This window comes from Colobus angolensis, unplaced genomic scaffold (genome assembly GCF_000951035.1).
Source record: "Colobus angolensis palliatus isolate OR3802 unplaced genomic scaffold, Cang.pa_1.0 Scaffold426, whole genome shotgun sequence".
NCBI classification, from domain to species: Eukaryota; Metazoa; Chordata; class Mammalia; order Primates; family Cercopithecidae; genus Colobus; species Colobus angolensis.
Genome location: NW_012117666.1, coordinates 865,504 through 872,876, shown reverse-complemented (window position 1 = coordinate 872,876; position 7,373 = coordinate 865,504). Strand labels below are relative to the sequence as shown.

The window sequence follows — 7,373 nt, the reverse complement described above, 5'->3', positions numbered from 1 at the left end:
TTTTTTTTTTGGCATCCTAATTTCCCTCACTATACACACACAAAAGAGGAAAACGTAAGTAAATCTCTGTTCTTTTTGAGACAAAGAGTCTCACTCTGTTGTCCAGGCTGGAGTGCAGTGGTGCTCACTGCAACCTCCGCCTCGCAGGTTCAAGCAATTCTCCTGCCTCAGCCTCCCGAGTAATTGGGATTACACACACGTGCCACCATGCCCAGCTAATTTTTGTATTTTTAGTAGAGGTGGGGTTTCACCATGTTGGCCAGGCTGGTCTCAAACTCCTGACCTCCAATGACCCACCCGCCTTGGCTTCCCTCCCAAAGTGCTGGGATTACAGGTGTGACCCACCTCACCCAGCCAATCTCTGTTATTTCTGAATGTCCTCACCATCAGAGCCCCTTCACCTGAGCACCCCGACTCACGGCGCCGATGTCCGTGAGCCCCCATGCAGCGTCACCCTCTGGGTCGTCGTCAGGAGCCACGAGACGGGGCGCTGCTGCTAAGAGGGGCCCACTGCTGTGTCTTCCAAGCTGATGACGCCCACTCCAAGTGTGAATGCTGGTCTCTTCTAGAACAAGTTGAAGGAGGGTTTTCTACAACAACAAGAACCCCTACTCCTTCCTCAGTTGGTCCGTACGTGGTTTGTGGACTGGGGTGTCAAGGCTGCAGTTGTCCACATGGCACCAGGAATAACCACCAAGTTCACGTGTGATTAGAGATTTCATATGCTAAGATTGTTTTTTTTAATTCACATGTGAGCAGACAACGGCAAGTGCAGCCCGGATGCCGCACTTGCTGTCAGACACATCCCAATTCAGAGATGCTGGGGTGGGAAAGGATGTGTGTCAGATTGTATGAAACAGATCAGAAAGCGCACCCCGCTCTGGAGTCTGCAGAACACTTACTCATTCATTAACTATCTCATTCGATTTTAAACACATCAATGAAAAGTATTTTTATCTGTATTTTACTGTAGGGATCAGAGATCCAGAAGCTATGCATTCCCTGGCCACGTAGCTACTGCATGGCAGGACCCAGATCCAAGCCCAAGCTTTCTGCCTCCAGAGTCGACATTCTGTTTAAAATCAGGGAAATACCAAGGTGGAGGAGAGAAAGTTGGTGGCTTTAAAATGCTATTTTAAAAACTATCTGTTGTCAAGGTCTTGAGGGGACCCAAATAACATCACCCTTCCTCCCACCCAAGTTCTGGACCAAATAAGAAACAAGACAAATATGTCTGCAGATGGAGAACCAAAGTCTCTGTTGTTATGAGTGAGGCAAGGCAGGCCGTGCAGCTCTGCAGGAGAGTCAGGTGGGCTCCTGCCCCGGAGCAGACCAATTGGAGGCTGAGCTGGCAGGACAGACACACTCACCACCCCCTGCCTCACCCCGATCCAGCCAAGAGGGGACAAGGAAGAGATGGGATGCCTTCAGCACACAGCCTGGCATATTCTGTCTGAATCCACCTGGCAAGGGTGGACCATGGGCTGTCACCCACCAGGAAGTTCCCTGTGCCACCAAGGGAAGGAGGGAGGGCCAGGGGCCACAACGTCCCCCATGGGTGTCCTTCACTGGGAGAGAACATCAGGAGTGCACGCTAAACACCCCCACCCAACCCCACACGGCTCCTCTTGGTTCTGGGGCTATCAGAAGGCATCATCTCGGGAGAGCTGCTCTCCTGTTTGATGCGAACCCCGCCCGTGGCCTTAGGTTGACACGGAGATGATGCCCAGAGCCTGCTGTGAAGTCAGGGAGGCTGAGACAGAGGAGCTGAGCTGCTCTGTGCAGCGATTGTCATGTGGTGCAGTCCAGATTCACTCAAGAAAGCAGTCAGTTCCTCTATGGATTTCAGGAAAGAGGGTTCCATATGAGAATGAAGGGTTTTTACAACTGTGGGGGTGGCTGGGGGAGGCAGGTCTGGAGTGGGGATGGTCACTAACTCATCCACCTGAAGCCTGGGAGCAGGGAGGAAACCAGAGCGTTGGGGGAGCCCCAGGAACCGAGGCCACCTGTGTCCAGCCCCCCAACACTTCACTTGGCACTGGTGCTAGGGAGGCTCAGTGGAGCCACTGGGCCTGCTATAGCCACCGCATCAACAAAGCCATGGGGTGTGACCATCCTCACGGTGGCCACCAGTACCTCCCACATACCCCAGCTCCGCTCGTCCTCTCCTAAACCTCACATGCGTTCAGCATCTGCCACCCCAACTCCCATCCCAGCAAGATAGGTTCTGGGACACGTAGCCTCCAGTCGTGGCAGGGATGGCGAGTCGACTGAAGACGCTCTAGCCCTCCAGCTGTGGTGAGAGACGCAGGTGTCTGAATGTTCAGGAGAGAGGGGCGCTCCAGCTGCAGGAACTGAGAGGGGTTGCTGGCTAGGGGTGTGGACAGAAATCCCATGGAGGGCCCCGGGTGGAGGAGGGACCAATGACTGTGCAGAATGGTGGGAGTCAAGGTTCCTCTTAAATCTCTTCCCTTACTGGGGCATTCAGGAGTCAAGGGACTCAAGGGTGGCCATCACAGAGCCAGGTGGGGTGCTGGGAGCACCGAGGGAGGATGCTGACATGGCTGCCCAGAGCAGGGCTGAGGGCCACAGCCAGTGCTGCCCTGGGGAAACGGTAAGCCCCCAGGGGTCAGACAAAGTAGGATGATAGCAGTCCCAGAGGACAGGCGCGGGGTGCACGTTAGGTTTTCCTGGGGACGGCGAGGCCACGGTGACACAGCCATCACTGACGTGGTCCAAGAACCCAAACACTGATTCCAGCAAACAGCGAGGTCAATACCTGTGCTCAGCCACATTCCTGTATGTCACCATGAAGGGCCCAGCCAAGTCCACGGGGGTGCTCTCGAGCCCTCGGTGGCTGCAGGGGCCATAGGTCTTGGCTGGTTCTCGCGTCCGGCGGCATCCCCGCACAGACCCCTGGCTTTCCTGCCGGAGATGGTTTCACATCAGGATGCTGAGAGCCGCAGCCCTGCCCCAGCACTGCCGGCCCCTCCTTCAGCCTCAGTGTGGTCTCAGGTGCTGGGACCAACCTCGCTGTGTGTGTGTTTGCTGTTCATTTCCATCTCCCCAGTGAGACCCCGGCCTTCACGACGCATTCGGGCAGATGCATTCACTGCTGAGACCCCCAGAGTCTACCTCAATATCAGCACATAATAGATATTCAGTAAATACTTGAAGAACACGCTGGGAACGGCAGCTACGCCTGGAATCCCAGCACTGTGGGAGGCCGAGGCAGGTGGATCACTTGAGGCCAGGAGTTTGAGACCAGCCTGGCCACATGGTGAAACCCCATCTCAACCAAAAATATAAAAAATTAGCCAAGTGTGGTGGTACATGCTTATAATCCCAGCTACTTGGGTGGCTGAGGCAGGAGAACCTGGGAGGTGGAGGTTACAGTGAGCTGAGATCGTGCCATTGCACTCCAGCCTGGGCAAAAGAGGGAGACTCCGTCTCAAAAAAAAAAAAAAAAAAAAAAAAGTGAACCAGGGAACTGGTTTTTCTCAAGGAAGGAAAAGGAAAGAAAAAGAATAAAAACATAAAAAACATTTTTAAGCTAAGTATTGTAATTATTATTAAAAATTATCGTCTTCACCATCATCCTTCTATCCTTTCACAAATATTTTCAAAGAGCTCCAAGTGCCCAGCACTGTGCTGTATGCCAACAATTCAATGATGAAAATAACAGGTGCCCTCGTGACACTTACCACCTGGCGCGGGTGGGTGGTGAGCAGGGAACAATTTGTCCACACGAGAACCACACAAGTGACCACATTATTCCAGCACAAGCAGCATGAGGGTGAAAAGCGGACCCTGAGTCTGGATATTGAACCAGAAGAGTCTCCATTTCCACTGATGACAGAATGGCTCTTGCATCCGTCTGAAGGATGGGGCTAAACACTAGGAAGAATTAAAAATAGTAACAGTGCCGCCGCCAGCCTCTGCTGATCCACAGCCGTGGCGCAGGCCCTCTACAAAGGGCCTGACGTGGATATCTCATTTAATTCTCATAACAATCCCTGTTGCACACATGAAAAAAAAAAAAAAAAAGCAAGAACTGCTAGCTGATGTCATGAGACATTTTTTAATTGATGTTTGAAGTGCTCATTTTAATGAGTTTTGACAACTGTATACACCCATGTAATCACCACCCAAAAGAAGAGGTAAAGCTGGATTTTTTCAGCCCTAGAAAGGTTTCTGAGTCCCCATTCCAGTCCATCACCTCCCCGTCAGAGGCCAGGGCTTGCATGTTGAGAAATGATTGAGGCAGCTTTAAGAGGCCTTTCTGTCATAATCTGGCTGCACCTTTTCCTAAAGCAGGGGCCGGGGCTGGGCGCAATGGCTCATGTCTGTAATCCCAGCATTTTGGGAGGCCAAGGCGGGCAATCACTTGAGCCCAGGAGTTCAAGACCAGCCTGGGCAACACGATGAAACCTCATCTCTCCAAAAAATACAAAAATTAGCCATGTGTGGTGGTGGCATGCACCCGTATCCTCAGCTACATAAGGGCTGAGGGGCAGGGATCACTTGAGCCCAGGACATCGAGGCTGCAGTGAAATATGATTGTGTCACTGCACTCTAGCCAGGGTGGCAGAGTGAGAAGAGAGGGAGAGAAAAAGAGAAAGAAGGAGGGAGGGAGGGAGGAAGGGAGGAAGGGAGGAAGGGAGGGAGGAAGGGAGGAAGGGAAGGAAGGAAAGAAGGAAGGGCGAGCTGGTTGCTATTTCCAATGCCCTTGGAACTTCAGCGCCTATTGTCAGCCTGAAACCTGCAGAACAAAGCAGGGGAAAGTACCAGCCAGTGAACACCTGGGGACGGAGGCGCGGGTGGCCATGACATGTAGATATGCAGAGTGCACCCAGCCCCATGGCATTCATAGGATGAGAAGCCCAGAGACCAAGACAGCCCAGGGCTGCAGGGTGGGGGAAGACACCTACAGCAAGTCCTGGAAATGGAGCTGGTCCTGCATGGTTAAAGTGCCTCAGGTACTGGACAACTGGGCATTTTTATCACTCCATGGAACTGGGGGCAGCCCCTTGTCATGCATGGGAGGCAGCTTGCATAGGGTCTTTCCCCACAGGCCTCCTGATCCCTGGGACGTGAGTAGCCACTGTTGCCGATGCTCACTACCCTAGGCTCCCTGATGTCCCAGACACCTTGCCAACCTGGGCCTTCATCACCAGGCAAAAAGAGAGTGTGGATGTCCAGGGGACGGCCTGTGTGTCCACTCACGAAGGAGCATTTCCCGGAGCAGGGCAAAGCATCCCCTTCCACCACCACTGTCCTTGAGAAAGGGAGAGGTCCAGACAAGGATGACTTTCAGCCCCTATCTGGAAAAGGGAAAAGACTGTCCCTGCAACAGCAGCTGGCACTGTGGGCTGGGGTTAAATGGCAGCATTTGCGGGCCTCCACGGGTGGCCTTCCTGGCACACAAAGGTTTCCTCCGAACCAAGCAGAAGACCCATGTGAGCAGTGAAGCCACAAACAGCACTGGGGAGGGCGAGCCCTTTGTAGTTGGTGAACTGCCAATAGAGGTCCAGAGGTGGGGGTGTCCTGCTGGGAGAATGAGATGCCCTCAGACACCCTGCCCTCTAGCGCTGCTCAGAACAGCCCTCTGCCTGGCAAGTCCGGGGGTGGTGATCCTGGAAATAAATCCCCTACGCTATTAACCCGGGAGGGCTCTCGGTCTTCTCTGTCTGGTCACGACCTGCCATCACTCCAGCATTCAGGGCCATCTGCAGCCAGTGTTTTGGATGAGAATTTGACCTGGAATTACCTCAAGAGTTTCCTGGGAACTCTGCTGCGTGAACACAGTGAAGCACCTCTGCAGGTTGTTTTTCGTCCCCCATGAGCAGAAACACATGAGCTTATTCCAAAAATAAGGAGGTTACACATGCTGACTCCCCACCCCCAGGCAAAGACTCCTATGTAATCCAGGTGCTTTCCGTGGCTCCCTTGCAAGGCAGCTCTTCACAAAGAAAGCATGCCTCAGAGACGCGCCTGAGCCTGGCTCTGTGCGATGTGAGGCTCCATCGTATTTACAAAGGGGCCCTTTATTAGTCCGTTTTCACGCTGCGGATAAAGATATACCTGAAACTGGGCAATCTACTGAAGAAAGAGGTTTAATGGACTTACAGTTCCACGTGGCTGGGGAGGCCTCACAATCGTGGCGGAAGACAAGGAGGAGTAATTCACATCTTACATGGATGGCAGCAGGCAAAAAGAGAGCTGATGCGGGGAAACTCCCCTTTATACAACCATCAGATCTCGTGAGACTTATTCACTATCATGAGAGCAGCACAGGAAAGACCTGCCCCCATGATTGATTCAATTACTTCCCCCAGGGCCCCTCCCACAACACGTGGGAATTCAAGATGAGATGTGGGTGGGGACACAGCCAAACCATATCAGGTCGCCTTTGGAATGCCAGTGTCCCCATTCACCTTTGCACCCTCCAACTTGGCCTAGCTAGCTCCAGAAAGTGGATGACCATAAGCGAGAGGAAAGGAGGGGAAGGAGAATTCAACCTGTTGAGCCCCTTCAATGAGAATATGCCCGTCCTGGTGCCACGCGTGACACATGCCTTGTCACAGAAGCAGGCACAGTAGGCTTCGATGTCTTGGCACCCAGCACACACTTTCCCTACCCTGGAGACCTCCCATGCCCTTGTGGCAGTGGTGTGACCTCAGGATGGAGCCGACTCCACCCAGCTCCAGGGCAAACCTGACCCATCAGCTCCGACAGTCCCCTGGCACCAATGGCAGGGCCCGGGACCTCATCAGAGAGCAGGGACCACAGACACACTCCCACGTGGCTGGAATCTGGGAGGATGCAGGCCCCGGGCTTCGGCCGTGTCTTGCCCCAATCTGGAACTCGAGACTGAAGCCCACAAGGAGGTGACAAGAACCAGAGAGGGAGGCTAGACCCCAGGATTTGCAGTTATGAGGCCACACCCCGGGATTTGCAGTCACGAGATCTAAGTCCTTTCTTTGGCTGCAGCCGATTAGGGTTGCTTCTCCTCATCACCTGCAACCCAGAGAGCTAGAATAGATACAGCCCCCCTGTCAGATAAGGGAACCAAGGCTCAGACGGACCAGGCAATGCAATCAGGTTCATGCCACTATTAACCTGCAGAGTTGAGCTTAAAACTGGCACTCAGATCTGTCTGCATCTACCTAGAATAAAACATTCAGTTCATCAAAGGCAGAGACCATTATCTAATGGACCAGTAAGAAAGAATTTAAATTAAAATGCTGCCAATTAAACTGTAACACAATGCTTTCTTATTATCTATAATTTTATTTTAAAATTTGCTGTGCTTTGGGAGGCCAACATGGGAGGATCATTTGAGCTCAGGAGCTCAAGGCTGCAGTGAGCTG

At 52.8% G+C, this 7,373-nt stretch overlaps 1 long non-coding RNA gene across 1 annotated transcript in view; it reads right to left on the bottom strand.

The window, feature by feature from the left end:
• LOC105522350 overlaps positions 1-7,373 on the bottom strand; it is a 20,765-nt gene continuing 13,392 nt past the window's right edge. Inside the window, exon 2 of the long non-coding RNA XR_001003426.1 lies at positions 1-820. This is a non-coding gene — a long non-coding RNA (uncharacterized LOC105522350). The remainder of the gene's footprint in view (positions 821-7,373) is intronic.